Raw genomic sequence first — 21,547 nt, 5'->3', positions numbered from 1 at the left:
ACAATCTGAGCTGTTCCAGACAACACTGAGATAATTCTTTCTTCTTCTTATCTGCAATACAATATATAACAGAATATGTGATCTATGATACAGTGTTTTCTTTCTATGGCACATTTCTCTGTAGAAGTTGGAGCTGATTTCTGATTTCACCTCTTTCTTTGCCCAGTTCAAGTGTTTGGTAGCTATTTCCTAGTGTGCCCTTGCAGCCTCAGTGCAGGAGCTGATCCCCCAAGCATCCAAGAGCCAAGCACATAATGCAGAACTACATATGCAGAAAGACTCAACATCTGATTACATTTATGCAAATACCCATATTTATTAGCATAACAGGAAGATTGTTCTACTGCCTGCAAAGAAATGAGCCCCTTTATTCAAATAGATGTGTCAGTTCTGAGCAGTTAATAAGATCTATTTGTAATCCATAGGTATGCACGATAAAATCAGGATATTTAGCACTTTAGCTGGCAGAGGAACTGCCAGAAATATCGGTGGCATGAAACTTAATGCAATCATTAAGAAAGATATTTAAGTACTCTTCAGGGTAATTCTTGACAGTGGCAAGGGAACCCAAACACTCCAAATCGCACTCCAGTTCCAGCTGCCAGCTCTGCTCACTGCAGGTCTCAGCAGGATGGTGATGTCCCTGCAAGGCACTGCGCTCACTGCACCAGATGAGACCTGTGAAGGTGACAGGGAGGGGACATCTGGGCCAAAGAGAAAGCACTGCAACCATCTGCTCCCCATGGAACATACCTGAGGACCTGCTAAGGCTGAGCACACTTGTCTTCTTGTTTCCATTCTTGCCAACTGGTCCAAGGAGCAAACAGGAGCACCAAATGCAGACCTAATGTATAATACTTCCCTGGCTCCCATTGCGTTTGGGAAAGTGTCTGGGATCCTATGGTGGACACTAGAATTGCTGTTTTCATTTTTCCCCAATTAGCTGTGAAATTATGTTTGCAACCTGCTAAAATGCCCACTTAGGCTGCTGGGTAGCAAACATTTGCCCATCTGCCAAGAGGTTTTCCAGCTGACATTTATCTAAATAGAGAAATCAGACTGCTATTCACATTTGATTAACAAACACAGACTCTAATTAGCCCATGTGATTAAGATTCATTTGTGAAGTCACTTCAATACATACATAAAACCATCATTCCTTTACTCTCTGATGATGATGAGGAGGAAGAACAGTTCTATCTCTATCCAGCTACATAATGGAAAAGCACAAATGCTTGAGATGCTCATCCTAAGAGAAAAGGGTCAGCCAGTGCCAGGGTCACTCCACTGATCACAGAATTGTAGAATGGTTTGGGCTGGAAGGGAGCTCAAAGGCTGCCTGGTGCCTCTCTGCAGTGCACAGGGACACCCACAGCTCCAGCAGTGCTCACAGCCCCTCCAGCCTGACCTTGGCTGTCTGCAGGGACGGGGCACCACCGCCTCTCTGGGCAACCTGTGCCAGTGCCTCACCGCCCTCAGTGCCAAACCTTCTTCCTCATCTCCAGCCTCAGTCTCCCCTCTTGCAGTCTGAAGCCATTTCCCCTTCTCCTATCACACAGACCCCACTACAGAGTCCTTCCCCTCCCTTCTCACAGCCCCTTTAGATACTGAGACAATACACTGATAATCACTGTGATTTTCCCACCAACAAATTACTTGCAGCATCTCCCTGTCACAGCCAGGTTGGGCAGGAGAAGAGTCACCATCACTTTGCATCCCACCAGAAATGTCTGCCTGGGTTCTGCTAAGCTCTGCAGGAGACAAATCTCATCAAAGAATAGATTTTATTCTTTGGAAGAGTGCAGCTGAGATTGAGGATGTGGGTCCTCCTTCGCAGAAACAGAGGCCAAGATGTGAAATTCCCTGTGCAGGAAAGACTTGCATGGCCAAAGCTGCAGGAACCTTGCTGTAACAGGACCTGCCCAAAGCTAAGGACCGCTGTAGCTCTCCAGAGGAGTTGGATGTCATGGAAAGTTGTTGCTTTGGTGTCGCTAAATAGTGTTCTGCCTGTTGTTCTTATGGTTCAGTGCCACAATTACTACGATCAATTTGATTTGTAATGTGTCCTGTCTTATGAATCAGTGAGTTATTAACCTTAACAATGTCAATGAGCTGCTAGTGTAATTGAGTCTCAGCAAATTAAGGTTTGGGGTAATTATTAAGAGCTGCTTTGTACACAGGAATATATTAATGCGTTATTGATGCCATGTGATTACACTCTTGCACTGAAAGAAGAATTCAGATTGATTGTAGCAAAAGATATAAACCCAGACTCAAATGAACATAGGTGTGCTGGCATATTGATTACAATTCCCTTACAATTCCCTTATCGAATTTGCATAGGACTGAGCAATTTCACTTCCATTCTTCCCGGATAACAGGCTGTGAGGTTGATCTGTGAGGATAGCATTCAGCTCCAGTCCAGTCTAAGGGTGGGAAAGTCAGGCAGAACGGGAAAAATAAATTGGGTGAACACTAAATACAGCTTCTGGCATACTTCAGTGTAAAGGCACAACCTGCAACCTGATGCATTTTCTCTCCTCAGGTGGGTCATTGGGGAAATAACTGCTGCAAGCTGGGTAGCAGCTGTTTGTGTGGACGCTTGTGCAGCATTCACATTTTTACTTTAATTAAAACATGTTTAAGTTCCAACCAGAACAACCAAAATCAGTAAAAAACACCCAGACAGCTTAGAAAGAACTGAAACCCCAACAAATATGTAATATAAGTGACACATTTTTAGTGACTCCTTCAAGACACACAATACCTGCAAGGATTTTGGAGCTCCAGCTGTATCAACAGGGCAATCTGCTCCATCAGTTATACGTGTAAAAATATGAGTACAAAGAAACTCTATCATTTCTTTTGTCTGCAGAGAATCGCCCGCAATCATCTGAGCTGTTTTCGAGGGGTTCACACTGAGCTGAAGGAAAAGAAAGCAGAAAAAAACATGTGTTCTGAAGAAAAATGCAGCATTAGAGTTGGTTAGATTCATTGCTTCTTCTTAATGTTAATCTGCATTTATTAAATTGCATTGCACTCTCCTTACCTACGAGGTTCCTATCTTCCTAGAGCTGATACTTGAAGTGCCATCACACTTTCTGACATTATTTCCCTGTACAAACACACAATCCCTGCATGAGAACTGTGAGAGCGAAACTGGCTGCAAAGAAGCAAGAGGCAATTTTTTAGCTGCCGAATATGGTTCCACTATCTCAGTTTAGAGCAGAAAATCTCCCATTACCTTGGCTGTGGATAGCATGCAAAAAAGCTCGTTTCACTTCCCAGACAGGCCTGGATTTGGGGAGATGTGATATCAGCTAGAAGTAAAATATTTATGCAAATATTTCTTCCCAGGGCAATCTGTATTTTTAAAGCTCTCTCTCTCCTCACCACAGATATAACGACAGTCTGTCAGCACTGCATCTGCCGCCGGTCTTCCTGGAGGAGTCATCCTCAGCTAATGGCATAGATTGTTAGTGTCACTTCCCAGTACTAAAGATTCCTCTGAATTTGTTTGGTCTGCTGACGGTGATTATCCCTTTCCGCAGGCTGGGTCTGTAGAAACAAGAAAATTGGCTGCATTGTCCTCAGGGTTCTGTGGCACAAGCCAGGAGAAAGAAGATACAAGGGCGGGGAAAGCAAAGCCAGGTATCAGTGACAGCTGTCTCCAGTAGTGCAAACAATTCCCTGGTGCTCCTCTGCCAAGGGTCTCTGTAGCCAAAAGGTTCTTGTTCTCCTACTGATCGGTGTGGCAGCTGCCATGGTACTCAACAGGTGGGAAGCTGACATGTTTTTATGGCAATGCCCTCCTAGGCCTAATCCAGCCGCAGACTTCAGCGTTCAGTTTGGCCTCCTACAGAAGACAACCCCACGTGCAAAGTGTTTGCACAGAATCATAGAATCACAGAATCATTACGGTTGGAAAAGACCTCTAAGATCACCCAGTCCAATCGTACCACCAACGTTGCCCACTGAGCGAGTCCCCCAGTACCACATCTCCACGATTCTGGAACACCTCCAGGGACGGTGACTTCACCACCTCCCTGGGCAGCCTGTGCCAATGACCACTCTTTCCAGGAAGTTTTTCCTAATACCAACCCGAACCCACCCTGACACAACTTGAGGACATCACTTCTCATCCTGTTAACCAGGAGACTCGTGAACTCATTAAGGTTGGAAAAGACTTCTCAGATCACCTTAGTCCAACTGTCAAAGAGAAGAAGCCAAAGAGAGAAGAGGAAGCACGTGGAGGCAGTGGATCCCCAGTTAGGGGATGGCAGTGGGATGCCGGGTCTGGCGAGAAGCAGCCATACCCCCATGGAGGCCCAAAGTCCACAGCTGGAGCCAGCTTAATGCTGTGCCTACAAACAATCCCTGTGTGGGACTTGGCAACACCAGCTAGAGCTGAATAGAGCTAGAGGAACACCCAGACAGGGTGAGAGACGGTGTGCTTCCTAATTAGGAAGAAAAAGAATTATTTTCCACTAGTCCCTTCAGTGATCTCATCCCTTGTGCACAGACAAAAAAGTCCAAGCACCATCCATTAGAAAAGAGTACATTGTTCCCTGCTCCTGGGCACCAGGAGGTGAGGCACAGGTCAAGCATGAGAAGCACAGAAGCAGCCCTGCAGGCCTGTGGGTGCAGCCATCTCCCACCGAGCGCCCAGCACAGCCTTGGGCCATCAGCCCCAGGGATCCCCACTTCTCTGGGCTGCAGCTTGGCCGGCTCCTCTCAGCCCTCCTTCGCAGTCATTAAATGTGCTGTCCCTAATAAGCGGTGACATGGCAATTTTCTCCATCATGTCAGTTGTCAGTGGGGCTTGTGGAGCTGATGGCCCCTGCACAGGGCAGGCACTCTGCTTCCTGCAGTGCAGTGCTGACGTGCACCTTGTGAGGCTGTTTAACTGGAAGGAAAGGCAAAGCCGACAGCGAGCAGAAGGGTCTTGTGGGATGTAGTCAACGCAGGGATTGAAGGATGCTCTGTGCTGGGCATACAGGCAAATTATGTTCAAAATCAGTTTGGATGAGTAGTCCTCAGAAAACTCAGAGCAAATTTCTGAGTGATCCCACTCAGGAATCACTCCCACTCCACTCAGGGGGATCACTCAGAAATTTGCTCTGAGTTTTCTGAGGACTACTCATCCAAACTGATTTTTGATTTTTGTGCTGTTTTGTTTCTTTGTCTTCTTGTTTTGTTTTAGTTTTTAATCTTTTCCCTCTTTGCGCTCTTTCCTTGGATCCATTGTCTTCAGGGGCAGAAGTGCTCACACAAAAAAACGTGTGTTTTAGAAATACCTCTGGTTTCTGGGGATGTCTGCTGGCCAGAAGCAGTGGGGATAGTGCTAATGCTGTAAGAGTTAAGTGGCTGTCACTGGAATTATGGACTTCAATTTTCTCTGTTCCTCTTGGTGTTCATTTACCGACACAACTAGCCGCTTGCTACTTGTAATAGTGCAGTCAGTGGGCAACCTTCCAAATCAATTAATGTTATTGTTTCATTTCTTAGGGCTGTAAAGTCACAAAATTTATAAGAAATATGTAAGGCTATGAAGTATGCCATAGAACTATGGCAGAGATGGAGAGTAATTAGATCAGCTAGAGCCACTGAAATCCCATCTGCCAAGCATGTTCCATTAAAATACCTTTCTCTTTGCTTCAAGAAATATTATTAGCTTAAATATCACAGGAAGGGGGGAGAAAAACACAGCGGGTTTTCATATTAATGCTTCTCAGATACTTTTGAAGGAGAAATCTCAAAGAACTTTTCTCTAGCAGGAATGCCTTTTCCTGGTAGAGCAGATATCCTACATGGGGTTTGGCACCGTGGGAGGAAAGCATCCCCAGTGCAGGAAGCACTCCTGGTGTTGGTTTGATGTTCGTCACCTTTGGGGAACGGCACAAGGAAAAAGGTAGAGGGCAGCTGTCTGTGCAGAGCTGGAGGTCTGACCAAGGAGAAAGCTGCGGGGCCCTGAAAGGCAATGTACGTCATGATGGATGCAGTGACAGCACCTCGTTCAGGGGCGCTAGTGTCTTCTGTCTGTAACCCCTGTAGCTTTCTCCTCGTGCTTTTTTGCACCACCACAAAACAGCAACCCCCTTGGGATGATTGCTTTGCTTGTTATCTTTACAAACCTAATTTTGACTGCAGAGGCAGGTATCAATTCAAGGATTTTCTAAAGGAACAACAGCTTAATAGTTTTTACTGTTCTTTTACCTTCCTGTATCTTCAGTGACATTGTTTCTCTTTTTCTCTCCTGGATCCACTTAGCAGTAGATAATTGTATCAAGCACCAAAAACTCCAGCTGCAGAGTTCAAGGCACCTTTAAGCCAAGGATTACTTCCTGCAGGTGATTTGAATTCTCTGCAACACTCAGCAAAGGCAAAAACGATATCGATACATTTGTAATCCTCCGTTGCTGCCTGAGTTGCCCAATAGATACAGAAGGAATGAACTGTGGAGCAGGCTCTCATGGTGCTAAAGGACAAAGATTAAGAAGAAATTAAACGACTGGGCATTCTACATGTGAGGTGCTTGTATCAAAATATTTAACAGTTAAATTACACAATAAAGTGATGCTTGAAGGAGTTGTGTGCCAATTTGTGACACAAGCATTGGGTTTATCTGAGCCGAAGTGCTGGAGCTAAGCACCGACTCAAAGACATCTTTGTGCAGCATTGCTAAGCAACCCCATCCTCATCTTTGTGGTTTGTTAATTTCAGAATTAAGCTGCAGAAATGAAACTCCCAATTTTGGGAGGAGGGTGAAAGAAGCAGAAATGTTCATTTCATGATCTGTTGTCTGCTTTTATAGGGGGGTTGCAAAGTGGCAGCTGGTGGGAATGGATCAGAAATAATAGCCTTTTGCAGCCAGCAAGCTCTCCTCTTCACCATTCACTGCTGGAGCTTTAGGGATTACCAGACTCTGACAAGAGGAGAGAAGATTGGGGTGCTCTTTCTTTGGAGCATGAGAGACATGAGTAAGTGTTACGCTACCAGGCCAGAAAGGGTAAGCTCCATTTACCATGACAGTGCTTGTCTTTACAGCAGGGCAACTCAGCTTAATGCTTTTTTTCCTTAAATTTATTCCCAGCTGACTTGGTCTGGATTGTAGGTATAAAATGAAATGAGAGCACCCACACTCCTCTGAGCACAAATGAAGCAACGCTGTGCTAAAATTTTGCCTATGGATAAATCATACTGACCTTCTTGTATACACAGGAATGGTGGCAGGGATGGAAGCCCTCCCTGCAAGGACAGGCTGAGAGCTGGGGCTGTGCAGCACGGAGAAGAGAAGGCGAGAGAAGGAGAGCTGAGAGCGGCCTGTCAGCATCTAAAGGGGCTGTGAGAAGGGAGGGGACAGACTCTGTAGTGGGGTCTGTGAGATAGGAGAAGGGGAAATGGCTTCAGACTACAAGAGGGGAGATTGAGGCTGGAGATGAGGAGGAAGGTTTGGCACTGAGGGCGGTGAGGCACTGGCACAGGTTGCCCAGAGAGGCGGTGGTGCCCCGTCCCTGCAGACAGCCAAGGTCAGGGAGTGGCACCAGACCTCCGAGGGTCCCTCCCAACTCAATTCTATGATTATAAAATTTTACAAATCAAGAACCCTCTCCCTTCACATGGCCTGATTCTTCTCACAGAATGCACAGCAGCAGCCAAAGGGTTAAGGGAGGAGCGGAGGTCTGTGGGTAATTGGGGTAACTATTTGAGCTGGGTATATCCAAGAGGAATAATTCTTCCATGTATGTACACATCCCAGGTATGATACTGGAAACAAAGCTGCAGTTATACCAGCAGGGTTTTTTTTCTCAGGTATCATATTTTATTCCAGAAAGAAAACAAGGGCAAAAAATGATGTGAACATTTTCCTCCTAATATTGTCAGACAACTATCGTAGCCATGGCAACCGGAGGAGCAAATGTCTCTGGGACTGCATGTCTGGTAAACATATTCTCCGGACTCCCGTATATTATGCTATTAAATAGCATGTTTGTGCCGAGACCTGGCACAATATATTATTACACGGTTATCACTGAGGTCTAAACCCCCTGGCTGAGCACTCAGCAGAGTCACCACAGCCTCTGCACACAGACACGAGCCCTATTCCTCCCTGCCTGCTGCCCAGATGTGCTGCAAACCATTAGCAGAGAAAACAGGAGAGCTCATACTCCTCTCAAGTATTGGCTCCAGATGTTACAGCACAGTGCTTCCCTGTATAGATGCTGAAAAATTTATTCTTATATTTTACTACTCCCCGCCTCTCCGCCCTCCTGCAGCAGTGGGGAGAAGCCTTGAGACTGGAGCTTCTCACTGTTGCAGTAGTCCTATTAAATGCTGTTATTATTGTGGAAGGTTACTTGGATGTAAACCCTCTGAAGAACCGATGGTCTGGTAATTTCCTTTCTGCTCTTACAAGCATTGCTTTATGAGCTTTTTCACCTAGAGGCTCCATTCCATGCTGCTCTCCTCCGCAGACCTGTCAGGTTTCATGGTAGGAGTCAAGAGGGGGATGAAGAAGAAATTCAAGCGATGTGCAGCCTGACTGAAAACCCAACCTGAACAGCCCCCAGACGGAGTCCTTGTCCAGGTTTATTTCCCTTCATCTACTGGGTGCAACCAGCAGATTGCCTCAGTGGCCTCATTTTAAGGCAGCTTTTCCTGGAAGAGCAAGGAAGTGCTCACTGCCCTGCCCTCACCTTGCCTTCAGTGTTCTGCAACAAGCCTGCTTTATGGCTAGCTACCAAAGCAAACCTAAAAAGCTCTGCCTCCTGCTGCACTGTTTCTGGAGCTATGCTCTGTTTTGAAAGCAGAACCATGATGCATAGCAAACATTCACTGAGTGCCATTTCTTGAACATGGTGTAAAAGATTCATGCACAAACTATTTTTAAAAGAGATGAAAAAAAAAGTAACTTCTGCATGCTCTCCTAATGACCACATTAACTATACTTGGCCTACTGCCTTTGATTTGAAATTTTGGACAAGTCGCTTTTGGGAGTCGGACAGTCTAAGCTGAGAATCACATAGTCAGCAAATAAGCTTGGAATATGCTTCCCATTTAAAAAATAGGCTTTGGATGGAGCGTGAATGTTTACAATGCAGAGACACGCTCCCTCTAATAGCTTTCTTTTAAAATGTACTTTTTTTTCTTATCCTGGGAGAACAAGCAAATCTGGGGCACAAATGATGGTAGGATGCAGAAAGGGATGGGATAGCCATGCAGAGAGCAGGGCTGTCAGAACACACATTTATGGGGAGCGGCTGAGGGAGCTGGGATTGTTCAGTGTGGAGAAAAGGAGCTCAGGGGAAACCTCATTGCTCTTTATAACTCCCTGACAGGGGGTTGTGGTGAGGGGGGTCAGCCTCTGCTCCCACATAACAATAGAGTGAGAGGAATGGCCTCAAGTTGCACCAGGGGAGGTTCAGGTTGGATATTAGGAATAATTTCTTCTCCAGAAGAGCGGTCAGGCAGTGGCACAGCTGCCCAGGGAGGTGGTGGAGTCGCCGTCCCCACAGGTGTTCAAGGAAAAGATAGATGTGGTACTTAAGGATGTGGTTTAGTGCACTGGATGATCTTAGAGGTCTTTTCCCACCTTAATGATCCTATGATTCACTGCATAGCACTCTAGGAGCAAGGCTCACTGAGAAGCTGACATTGATGCTTTGCTCCTCCATTTCACAGTAGAACCCAAATGTCTTGCTGAAGAAAACCCCCTGGAGGATTTCCTTCTATGGATGATTTACGGTTCCTTTATTTTTGGTACTTTCTTCTCATATTCTAGTTCTCTCCATTATTTTTAAAAACAGTTAGCAAAGTCTTGAGAGGTTGAAGGAGCAGCAGGATCTGACAGCAGGGTTTGCTTTCCATGGTTTTCCCCAGCCTATCCTTCTCTCTTTCTCCTTCCTCCCTCAAAACAAAGGTTTTTTTCTTCTTCTTCCTCCAACTTCTCCTAAGCCTTCCTCATTCCCATCTTATTCTAAACTGGGACCACACCAAGATGCTTTACATGGTGAGCATTGACTCAGCATTCAATAGCAAATGTGTTCTAATTTTCTCCCCTTGATTAATTTTGTTAGAGAGGTGATGAACTCCACCTCTGACCTTTCCTCCCCTCCTGTCAGTTGGCTTTCACTGATGCAGGCAGCTTTTAAGCAACTCTGGTAACTCAATCATCCCCGCAGAGCCTTTTTGTAGCTGGGAATAGAACATCTTTTGTCCACAATGGGGAAGTGAGATTAATGACTGTGAGCAGCCCCAGTGATTTCAATATTCATGTTGTGGGTAAACGTGTTAATGCTGATGGAGTGACCTGCAGCATCACACTGTAACATTGCTGATAACTCCACCTATGGCTCGTGAAGCCTATGCTGGGAGAGCCAGACTGTGTGGGAAAGGTAAAATTGCTTTGTTCTGCTTTCATTCCCCCTGTTTCTCACACGTAATCTCACCACATTCTGTGGGTGCTGTGTCTGTGCTCAGTCCTGCATCATCTCCTGGCACTGGATGTGTGCCGGGCTCCAGACCATCAGTGATGTAGGCTCAGAAATCAGCTCTCCGTGGATTATCTCAGTGTGAGTTACATGCAGACAATATGCTTTTTCCAGCCAAGCCTGCACAAGTGATGCTCAGGGCCTTGACACTGCACAGTAGGTAATACACAGAAAAGTGTACATTATGCTTGGATTTGCTGGAGTGTTTGCCAGTTTATGAGGATAAAATTAATTAGCAAAGCTCATTAGTTTCAAAGAGAATTTCATTTGGGCTAAATATACACGTTCCTAGGGCTCTTCGTGAAAAATACAGAATGATGAATTTGAGACTAATCTTCCATCCCACAGTAATGGTGAACATTAGCAAAGTATCGAGATTTAGTCCAGGGATGGATCTTGTTGCTGCACACATCTGGATGAAAAATACGGGCTGACAAGTTTGGGGACAGTATTAGCTGCATCTCTGATGATAATTTAAGGAGCTATCATGTGGGTTTATTTTCTATTACAGGACTGGTCCCAGTCAGACAGGATCTTGAGCAGATGCTGAGCATTGCAAAGGTCCCAGCAGTCCTGGTGCTGCAGCTGTAGGGCAGGGATAGGGAGCCCCGCAGCTCTGCCTGCAAGAGAAACTGCTTGTGGTATGGAGAGAACAGAATCCTGATGTTTACAGAATCAAAAACCTCAGTGGGATCAGATTTATCTTCCTCCTTCTGCAGATGCAGTGGTTATTAATAGGAACAATCAGGGTACTCTGGGGCAGCTGTTGCTGAGATTACGCCTCTGACTTGAGCTGATTTTTCGTACTTGCTTAAGCCCTCAGATTCTCTCCTGACGAGTTCTTCCTGCTCATTCAAGCTGACACAAAGCCACCTGGCGTCCACTGGCAGCTGAGAGCTGGGGGACTTGGTGGAGGACACTCAAAAAGACACTGTGACCTCTCTGTGAAGAATTAATCCCACGCTGGGCTCAGGAAGGAGCTCAGTAAGGAAGGACTGGTTCTTCCCTCCTAATTCTACAAAATCCTGAAATCGTAGAATCACAGAACTCAGGTTGCAGGGGAGCTCAAAGCCCACCCAGTGCCACCCCCAGCCGTGGGCAGGGCTGCCCCCACCAGCTCAGGCTGTCCAGGGCCCCATCCCACCTGGCCTTGAGTGCCTGCAGGGATGGGGCACCCACAGCTCTCTGAGCAGCAGTGCCAGCATCTTTCCCCAGTACAGCACTTCTCTCCAGTAGCAGTGCCCTCTCTGTATTAGCAAGACGTTATTATTCAAAAATGAAACAGCAAGCCATATTTTCTCATTCTTTGCAGTAATTCTTTTGATGTGGCATTAGTCAAAAAAAGGATGAGTAAGCGAGAGAAAAACTCTTCTTGGGGTGGGGGCACAGTCGTGGCATTGGGTGTCTTTAAACACTTGATGCATTTGTTAGTCTGCAAATGGAAATGGATTTTTTCAGATGTTTCTCTCTCTGTTTCTTTAACACCTAAGAAGTCTTACAAATCAGACACCAGCCCTTTCAATTTGTCATCATTCTGATTTAATCAGGACAGCTCTGGAGAAACTACATCCCGATCAAAGCAGAAGAAAGACAGCATGTAGCGTCCTGGTTTCCCTCTATATGTATTCATACATATATATGCAAAGTAAATTAAGTTTGTATCAGTAGAAAAGTGAAGAAACCAGTAAGAAAGACAGTGTAGTACTTGATACTGACAAGCTGCTGAACCATCCCATGCCTGTGTGCAGCCCTGCCTTGTGCTCACCCTGCTGGGACCCAGTTTCACTCATCACCAATGTTTGGAAGTCTCCTCTGTACTACTGACTTGGCACAGATGCAGAGCTTGGATCCTCCAGATCTTGCTTCAACTCCTTTTTTTTTTTTTTTTTTTTTTTTTGACAGAAATCAGGCATCAGATCTTGATTCCATTTTTGTAAGGACTTAGGTTTCAGATGCTCAGATCCAGCAGCAACAGTGTTCTCTTCTCTCCTCCACAGCCCCACACCCCACACTATGCCTTACGTGCTGCAGCCAGAGTGGGGATAACTTGAAACTAGCTGAGTTCCTTGTGCATGGTTGTTAATGATATGCAAGCAAGGAAGTAAATAAATGCCTTCACCAAAGATTCCTTACTAGGGAATATTTACTCTCCTAGCACTCCCAACAGCTTTGCTGAGCTATGAGGCAAATTCTAGAAAGGCTCTTCAAAGGCAAAGTATAGTTATAAGGAGATGACACAGCACTGGAAATCACTATTACCGAGGGTTATTTTCACCTTTTTCTGACCCAAGATCTTCATCATTTCTTTAAGGTCCTCTCCAAGCTAAGCCATGCCATGATTCTGTTTTATTCTAGCTCTCAAGTACATGTAAAAACAAAAAAGAGAGAGGCTTCTCTCCCTGAAGAAAGATTGCAAATTGAAAAAGGAAGAACTAAAGCGCAGTAAATTTAGTATAAAATGGCATTACTAACCTTAAAGGAAAAGTAGCCTTTATGTGTCCTGTGTTTTGAAGCACTTGCTGCTATTCATCAGCAGCATGTTATGGTACAGTGCACAGTCCTAGAGATAGCAGCCTCCCATCTGCTAATGAGCACTTAAAGACGTGGTCTCTGTCTCAGATGCTTCACTCCAAACAAACAAGATAGACACAGAAATGGGGAATTAGGCTTGCTATCCCTTAGCAACAGTGGTGCTGTGGGGACTGTTCCTGAAATGCAGGGTGTCCTCAGCCCTGTGTCAGGGATGCTGAGGATGATAAGAGTGCAAGGAGCTGTGCAGAGCAGGGACTGAGCAACTCCAGGTTTCACAGTGCAGGAGATCAGGATGAGTTTGTGTGAATCCTCTGCATGTTCACCAAAACATCCTGATGGAAAAACGCTCTATCTGCACTCAGCAGGAAAAAACAACAACAACAACAAAAACCAAACCTGAGAACTACCAGCCATTCCCCCTGGGACACACAGAACATCTTGAGACAAATTCATTGAGAGGAGATATCCGAGCAGCTTCAACTCCCTCTGGGCCAGGAGCCACATTTTGCTGACTTGGAATCAGAGAATCAATTGAGGAAGAAACCCTGAAAGGCCGCCTGGTGCCTCCCTGCAGTGCACAGGGACACCCACAGCTCCAGCAGTGCTCACAGCCCCTCCAGCCTGACCTTGGCTGTCTGCAGGGACGGGGCACCACCGCCTCTCTGGGCAACCTGTGCCAGTGCCTCACCGCCCTCAGTGCCAAACCTTCTTCCTCATCTCCAGCCTCAATCTCCCCTGCAGTCTGAAGCCATTTCCCCTTCTCCTATCACACAGACCCCAATAATGAGTCCATCCCTTCCCTTCTTACAGCCCCCTCAGATTCTGACAGATGTGAACTTGGGTTTCCTTCTCATCTGCCTTAGCAGTCATTAGCAGGCTGCACATGGGAACCAGCAAAATGCAGCCAACCTCACATTTGGGCACCCAAGTTTCTGAAGGCAAGGAATAAGCATCAAGTATTTTGCACTAAAGTTTCCTGCAGTGGAACGACCCAAAAATAATAGAAAATTTAACCCAACCCAATCATCAGACTTTGCAACATGCTAAAAAGATCTGCCAAACACATCTCTTGGCTCTATGGTGCCTAAAATTGTGATCGCCACTCAAATGGGAGATGCAGACTTTCAAGGTTATTTTTTGGGGGGGTTGTCACTCATTTTTTTCTGGAGGTCTCTGTGGTTCAAGATTCAGAAGTGGATTTGTCAAGCTTACATGCCCAATTGAGAAAATTCAACAAACATGAGGAATTCCTGAGAACTAGGGCAAGAGGGAGCTCTGAGAGCTTATCTGGACCCTGGTGCCCCAAGGCAGGATCGGCCTTGGCTGAACCATTCCTGACAAAGTCTGTTACCTAGTGTGATAACAACCCTACCAATCCATCAAACAACTTATTCTCTGAACTATCCTGCAGCTAGAAACCTTTTCCTAATGGCTAACTTGAAACCAAATGCTGCTGCATTTGCACACTGCCCTGTGAAGGCAGCAGTAGTCAGAGAAGTGACAAACCTGGTGTTCATACTGAGCAGCGAGGGGAGAGAAATGGCCACTGGTGGAGGGGTGGGATGGCTAATGGACACATCTGCACGCCATCCACAGGAAGAACAGATGCATACAAATAAATATTTATGTGCTTGTGTCGCGTTCCATCAAGCCTTGCTTCTAAGCTTTCCGTTTTCTGTCCTTACCCAGCACGAGGGATGCAGCAGATCACATAAAATCTCACAGCTGACATTGCAGTAAACTGCCCTCTGGCTTTCAGATGCCATCCGTGCTTTATCCCCACCCTCACTGATGTCTGTGCATGGGGATATGCTGATGAACGGGAGACCTATAGCTGGCAAAGTGAGAACAGAGCTCTATCCTGTACCTACTAGCAACTACTCTTCTGCAAAAGATGAAATAATCGTTATTTGGCACCTCATTATTTGGCACCTCAGCTGAGCTATGCTGGTGTCCTTCTTAGGCACTGTAACAGATTTTATCAAGTATTTAGCAGGAGTGTCATGCACTGATTCATCATTAATCATTCGGCCATTAAATAGAGAAAATATCTTTAAATCCAAAGACAACCAACTCAAGCAGGCCTGTGATGTAGTTCCATCATTCATTAAAGGATCACAAATTGATGCAGGGAATCGTTAATATGTTGTATTTAATTACATCGTGTACCGGTCACTTAGTGGTTCCTGTAGTCACAGAAAACAGATTGCTGACGGAAAGGAATAAATTCAGAAACTGATGAGATTAGTCATATAATTGATTTCCATAGCATCTTACCATCTACAAACAAGTAAAAATAAACTTTAAAAAGCAGCTTAAGCGCTTGGATAGGTTGTGCAGTATTATATCTTACTCTGTTTTGTGCTTGTGTCAGAAGCAAAACTGTGGAATGCTGCAAGGCTGAATCCCTGTCCACCCCAAGGAAACACTTCAGTACCATGGAACACAAATATGCAGCTCATCTGTTCACCATAGCCAAAAGTCTGAGCAGCCTCACCTGTCCCTGTTTTGGGATGCAGGACCCATCCTTCGCATCCTGCAGTGACCTGCTGCTGAAGAGGATGGCTCACAAAGAAGTGGCAGTGATGTCAACCTCCCATCCCCACACCTCCAAACCACATTATGACTACACTCTCTCCTGTTCCATACCAAGGCAATTCCTCCCACCACACCATTCATGTTTTGTGACTGGGGGGACTGCCAGCTCATAGAATCATATTGCATAGAATGGCTCAGGTTGGAGGGAAACTCAAAGCCCACCCAGTGCCACCCCCAGCCATGGGCAGGGCTGCCCCCCACCAGCTCAGGCTGCCCAGGGCCCCATCCCACCTGGCCTTGAGTGCCTGCAGGAATGGGGTACCAGGAGAAAGCAGCCAAGCCCCCAGCCCAGGTAAGGGGGCAGTGCTGACTCACAGGATGCAAAGCTGGTGTTCAAGTCAGTGCTTTGCAGTCCCAATGCTTCATCTCATCTGCAGCTGCTGAGCAGAGCAAGGCATCCTTCTTGAAAAACAACAATCACCTCACGTGTAACATCTGCCAGCCCTTGGTTCCCTGTGAGGCTGGGCTGAGCTCCCTGGGGAGCTCCACTGCCTGCTCACCTGTCTCATTCCAGTGGCAATTGCCTTAATCAAACGCCGACTACTGGGCCAGTTTATTTTAAGCACTTAAAACAAGCTGTCAGAGCCCGGTGACAAACAGGGGTTTGAGGCACAGAAGGCAGAATGCTTTCAGTTCTGAAACAATCACAGCCCACCGCGTCTTTCCGTGCTTCCCACCGCAGAGCTCTCAGCACTGTGCAGTTAAGTGCCTTGCCAGCAAAGATTTGAGGGCCTCGATAGCAATTCACTCACATCAATGAAGATCTTGGCACTGACTTGGCAGGCATCAGATCTCCCAGTGACTCCTCCTTCCCATCCTCCCCAGTGTAGTATCAGAGCTCCTTGAAACTCCATTAAGCTGCACAAGTGGGTTCTCCACTTCTCTCTCTTCTGCCTATGAAGAATAATACTGTTCATCATTTTCACTGCTGTCGTGATGCACTCCGCATTCCCTTTTTTTATTATTATTCCATTTGTTAGTCACACATGGCTCTGCTTGAACTGACAGCGCAGTTATGGAGAATGCTCTACAGCAGAAATAGAAAGCTGTGACAAAATCCCATTGCAAACTTCCATGTCAGAACCCTCTTGGGTTTAGAAGTGCTGTAGCAGGCACTGGGACAACCTCAGACACTCCCAGTGATCTGTCAGTCATCACTGTCAGATCACACGGTGGATCTGGACAGGCTGATCAATAGGGGATAAGTCAATGCCCAATGTTGGTGAGGGACGGTTGGCTTGGATGTTCCCAGAGGTGTTTTCCAACCTGAATGTTGCTGTGATTCAAAGGGTTAAGTAAGCTCATGAGGAGCACTTGCCGTCCCTGCAGGGAGGCAGCAGCAGTCTGGATGCACTCAGCTCCATTTGAGGACCTTTCTGCAGCGTGACACACGAGCACCTTGCAGCAGCTCCATCCTTTCCTGTGCTATCAGGATTCTCAGGAACAAAAGCAAAGCATTTTTTTCCTTAAGGATTTTAAATAAAAATATTCCAACCAAACAAAACAACAGAGGTTTAATGAAGTTGAATGTATACATCCAGGAGATATGTTTTCCCAGAGTACAGTGCTTATGCAAAGCAGGGGAAGTTTTTAAAATGAACTTCTCAGGATAAAAATATCTTCAAAGTTCATGGTAATTTTACATCCACCATTTAAATAACTAGCTTGAGCTCCAGCTGTCCTGGGGACTGATCACAGACAGCTTTTCTCTGCAAGCTATTCCATCAGCTGAGATGTTCTCCAAATCCTCCTGTTCATGTGTCATCAATTCACCCCCCTGGCACTTGTGGCTGAATATGGAAAGACATTCAGAGGGGATAAGGAGGAAGGGCATCACTTCCACCAGCTTCACTTGCATTGTTTCCAAAAATCAAAGCCTTTCACATACCATCAGCAGCTTGCAGTGTGTGACTGTACTTCACCAGCACCTGGATTGCTTAGTTAACCTTGGCCTAGGTAGGAAGGCACAATATCAGACAACTCGGACAGAGAACTGAAGGTGTAAATAAGGCATAATGAGACTAATTATGTGAGCAAGGAATCCCCAGACTGAGCAAGCATTCTTGCTGCCTGGCTGCACCAGCAGCTGGCACTGACTGCACCTCTTCCTATGCAGAGCTCTGGTTGAAGGTATCCTCTGGAGACCCAGCACAAGATGAGCAGTTGTTCACAGAGCAGAGGAAGACAGCTGAAATTAAGATTTGAGGAGTCTTCCATGAGGCACAAGAGGCCTTCACACTGCACGTGGACAGGATCTGCTTTAGCCAGGCAAAAAATATTCACTGTGCAGCAGGCTGAATCCTACAATATGCACCAAGCACTCACTCGAGTGACCTCTGACTCCAGCAGCCCATGGCAGACTGAGCCCTGACAGCTCTTCAGCAACTGTGGAACATTCACAGCAATGCAGGCTTCTCCCTTGTCTCATCCAACCTGACACATCCGCTTGGGAAAAATCTGACTAACAGCAGATGGGGAAACCAGAACCTTTGTGTAGAATGGTCATAATCTGCTACTTTAAAAAAAATTCCTAACTTCAGCATAGAAAATGTCATTACGAGTGTTTTAGCATGGCCATAAAGCACAGACAAGATTTGAAGTCTCGTAATTCTTCTGTACTGATATTGTTTAAATATTTAATGCTCACATTAATGATATTCTAATCCATTTGGAATGTGTGAAGTTGCACGCATTTGCATTAATTTTAAGTTGCTGGCCATTTTGTTAAATCTCATTACAAAGATGCCACAGACAATGGCTTGTTGTCAGAGTGGGTGTTTGCTAATTCATGGCACAACACCGCGCCAGCAACGCTTCAGAAGCAGCCTCCAGTTCAATGAGATAAAAGTTCATAAAAGAGGCTGATGTTGCCTTTCTAGCAGGGAACAGCAATCCCAACTTCCTTTTTTGTTTACTCTACACAATGCTGCTGGCTCCCAACTCATTAACCACATCATCCTCCGAGTGCTCAGCTGGCAGAACTGTGAGAGACCTGGATGGAGGTGAGAGCAGAGGGGTCTCTGCCTTTTCACCCTGAGGTAAATGGGTAGCAAAATATCTCATTTTCTAAATGGCCAAAGTATTTCATAGCATCATAGAAGGATTTGGGCTGGAAGGGAGCTCGAAGGCCTCCTGGTGCCTCCCTGCAGTGCACAGGGACACCCACAGCTCAGCAGTGCTCACAGCCCCTCCAGCCTGACCTTGGCTGTCTGCAGGGACGGGGCACCACCGCCTCTCTGGGCAACCTGTACCAGTGCCTCACCGCCCTCAGTGCCAAACCTTCTTCCTCATCTCCAGTCTCAGTCTCCCCTCTTGTAGTTTGAAGCCATTTCCCCTTCTATCACACAGATCTTGCCAAAGTCTGTCCATTTCCTTCTTACGGCCCCTTTAGATCTAGTGCTTTCAAACCTGACGCTTCAGAATTCTTGAAGCCTCAGGAAAATTAACAGATGTAATTCTGAGTTGCTCTTTACTACTGTGGAATAACGGTTAACAGTTAAAGTTGAGCTGTGACTCAAAAGTAATTAGTGCGCATACACACTTTTAGACTGGCTTAGATTGGAGAGGACCCTAAAGATCATCTAGTTTCATCTTTTCATGTGTTCCTACTCCAAACATTCTTGTTGAATCCAGCACTCAGCCAGACCCCTTCGCTGTGATAAACATGATAAAATTTGGGACAGGGTATTCTGCCTCTGGCTGATACAAGTGATTTTGACATGTTGATAAGCTCCTTGTTGTGCTCTCCAGTTTTGGCAATTTGCACATTTGAAGTGAATGCTTCAGTCTAATCCAATCGATGAATGGAAACTAATAAGAGGCAAGGATATATATATATATATGTATAAATCAAATTTATTCACTGAGAATATGATATAATTTATGCTACTGGAAGAACAAGAAGTTTCACTACACCTCTGTAGCTGGACAGATATAGAGGTGGTTCTGTTAGAAACATTTTGCTATATCAACCATTTCTGGATCTTCATGTTTCCAGAGCATAAATGATTTGCTCTTGGCTCCCTAGGCTTCTAGTCTAGGCAAATTGCTGTGCTAACAAATCAGGCCTGTGATTAGCACTTGCTCCAAAGAGAACAGGGTGCTCAGCAGAATGCCATGAGTGCTGCTGGAAAGCACATTTCTTCCACCTGATGCAGTTCTAAGACATAGCAGAGTAAAGCAGGATTTCTATGTGCTGTGCTCTGTTAGGTTAGGAGGGGTGGGAAATAATGCCTGCTTGACCCCTGCTAAAGCAGCAGCTCACCATGTGCCATGTGTTTTCATTTGCTGTCAGATGCAATTACCCAGAAACAAAAGTGAGGCAGAGAGCAGGGCTGGACAGCTCAGGTCCGATGGGTCACTGCAGGCAGCAGAGCTGTTCCCATGGCTGGCAGAGAGCGGGGGCAGGGCCACCCACGTGTCACCTTCCTCCATCATCAAGATGAGCAATTCGTATTTTTATAGAACCTATTTGGACCACAGATATCAGGCAATTCCTAGGTCACAGTATGTGAAGTACATCTCCATTCCGGATGCAGACCATCCTTTGCCAATTGCCATAAGTTGCTTCTCCAGGTTCAGTTGCAATACAGAGACAGAGCCAAGATAAAAGAAATGTGTCACAGGGCAGGTGTACGAGGTGCTTATCAGAAGGTTCTAACTTCTGTGGTCTGAAAATCATAGAATCATAGAATACTTAAGTTTGGGAAAGACCTCCAAGATCACCCAGTCCAGCCATCCATCCACTATCAATGCTGCCCACCAACCGTTTCCCTCAGTGCCACATCTCCACATTTCCTGAACACCTCCAGAAATTGTGACTCCACCACCTCCCTGGGCAGCTGTGCCAGTGCCCAATCACATCTCTTCAGAAGATGGTATTTCTAATATCCAATTTGCCCTCTCCTGCAGCAACTTGAGGCCATTCCTTCTCATCCTGTCACTGTTACCAGGAGAAGAGGCCGACCCCCACCCCCCCACAGCCTCCTGCCAGGGAGTTGCAGAGAGCAGTGAGGTTTCCCCTGAGCTCCTCTTCTCCACACCGAACAATCCCAGCTCCCTCAGCCGCTCCCCATCACAGCCCATTGTGCTCCAGACCCCTCACAGCTCCGTTCCCTTCTCTGCACACCTCCAGGCCTCCGTGTCTGTATTGCAGCGAGGGGCCCAACGCTGAACGCGGCGCTGAGCCGCGGCCTCGCCAGAGCCGAGTGCAGGGGACGCTCAGCTCCTGCTCCTGCTGGCCGCGCCGCTGCCGACACAGCCGGGCTGCCGTCGGCCTTTTGGCCACCTGGGCAACTGCTGGCTCGGTTCGGCCGAGCGCCGACCGACGGCCGCAGCTCCTTTCCCTCCGCACGGCCTCGCAGCCGCTCTGCCCCAAGCCTGCAGCGCTGCGTGGGGTTGTTGTGGCCCAAGCGCAGGACCCGGCACTCGGGCTTGTGGAACTCCGTCCCGTCGGCCTCGGCCCAGCCGTCAGCCTGTCCAGCTCCCTCTGTAGGGCCTGCTGCCCTCAGGCAGATCCACGCTTCCCCCAGCGTGGTGTTGCCTGCAGACTTGCTGGGATGCACTCACTGCCCTCGTCCACATCATCAATAAAGTTATTAAATAAGAAGGGCCTCAGTACCAACCCCTGGGGAACACCACTCTTGACCAATCAGAGCAAGGTTTGTTGTCTCTAATTAAAATAACCTTAATTTCCCCTAGAGAGTTATCCTATAGATTTCCATATTAACTGAGATCTTCACTGTGACAAATGCATCTGCCTCACCGTTCACCAGGGCTTTTATTATCTGCGGTTATTCTTGTTCCATGGATGAGTTCCAGCTAAACACGCATCACTGAATCAATAACTCTGTTTCTCCACTCCGCAGGAATGGCTTCTGATAAATAAAACCCATCCTTTGGGCACAGTTCATGCTCCTAAGCTGCAG

The 21,547-nt window shown here is 46.5% G+C and overlaps 1 long non-coding RNA gene across 1 annotated transcript; it reads right to left on the bottom strand.

Moving 5' to 3' along the window:
* Positions 1–270: 270 nt before the first annotated feature.
* Positions 271–19,323, bottom strand: LOC149915175 (uncharacterized). Its single transcript, XR_016459597.1, has 5 exons — positions 15,520–19,323; positions 3,394–3,558; positions 3,050–3,115; positions 2,768–2,923; positions 271–678 (listed from the first exon to the last, which is right to left on the bottom strand). It is a non-coding gene; the product is annotated as an uncharacterized LOC149915175 (long non-coding RNA).
* Positions 19,324–21,547: the final 2,224 nt, after the last annotated feature.

Source organism: Phasianus colchicus, chromosome 23 (assembly GCF_987193195.1).
Source record: "Phasianus colchicus chromosome 23, bPhaCol1.hap1.1, whole genome shotgun sequence".
NCBI classification, from domain to species: domain Eukaryota; kingdom Metazoa; phylum Chordata; class Aves; order Galliformes; family Phasianidae; genus Phasianus; species Phasianus colchicus.
Note: the sequence above shows the minus strand (reverse complement) of the source record. Positions and strands in the feature narration are given on the sequence as shown.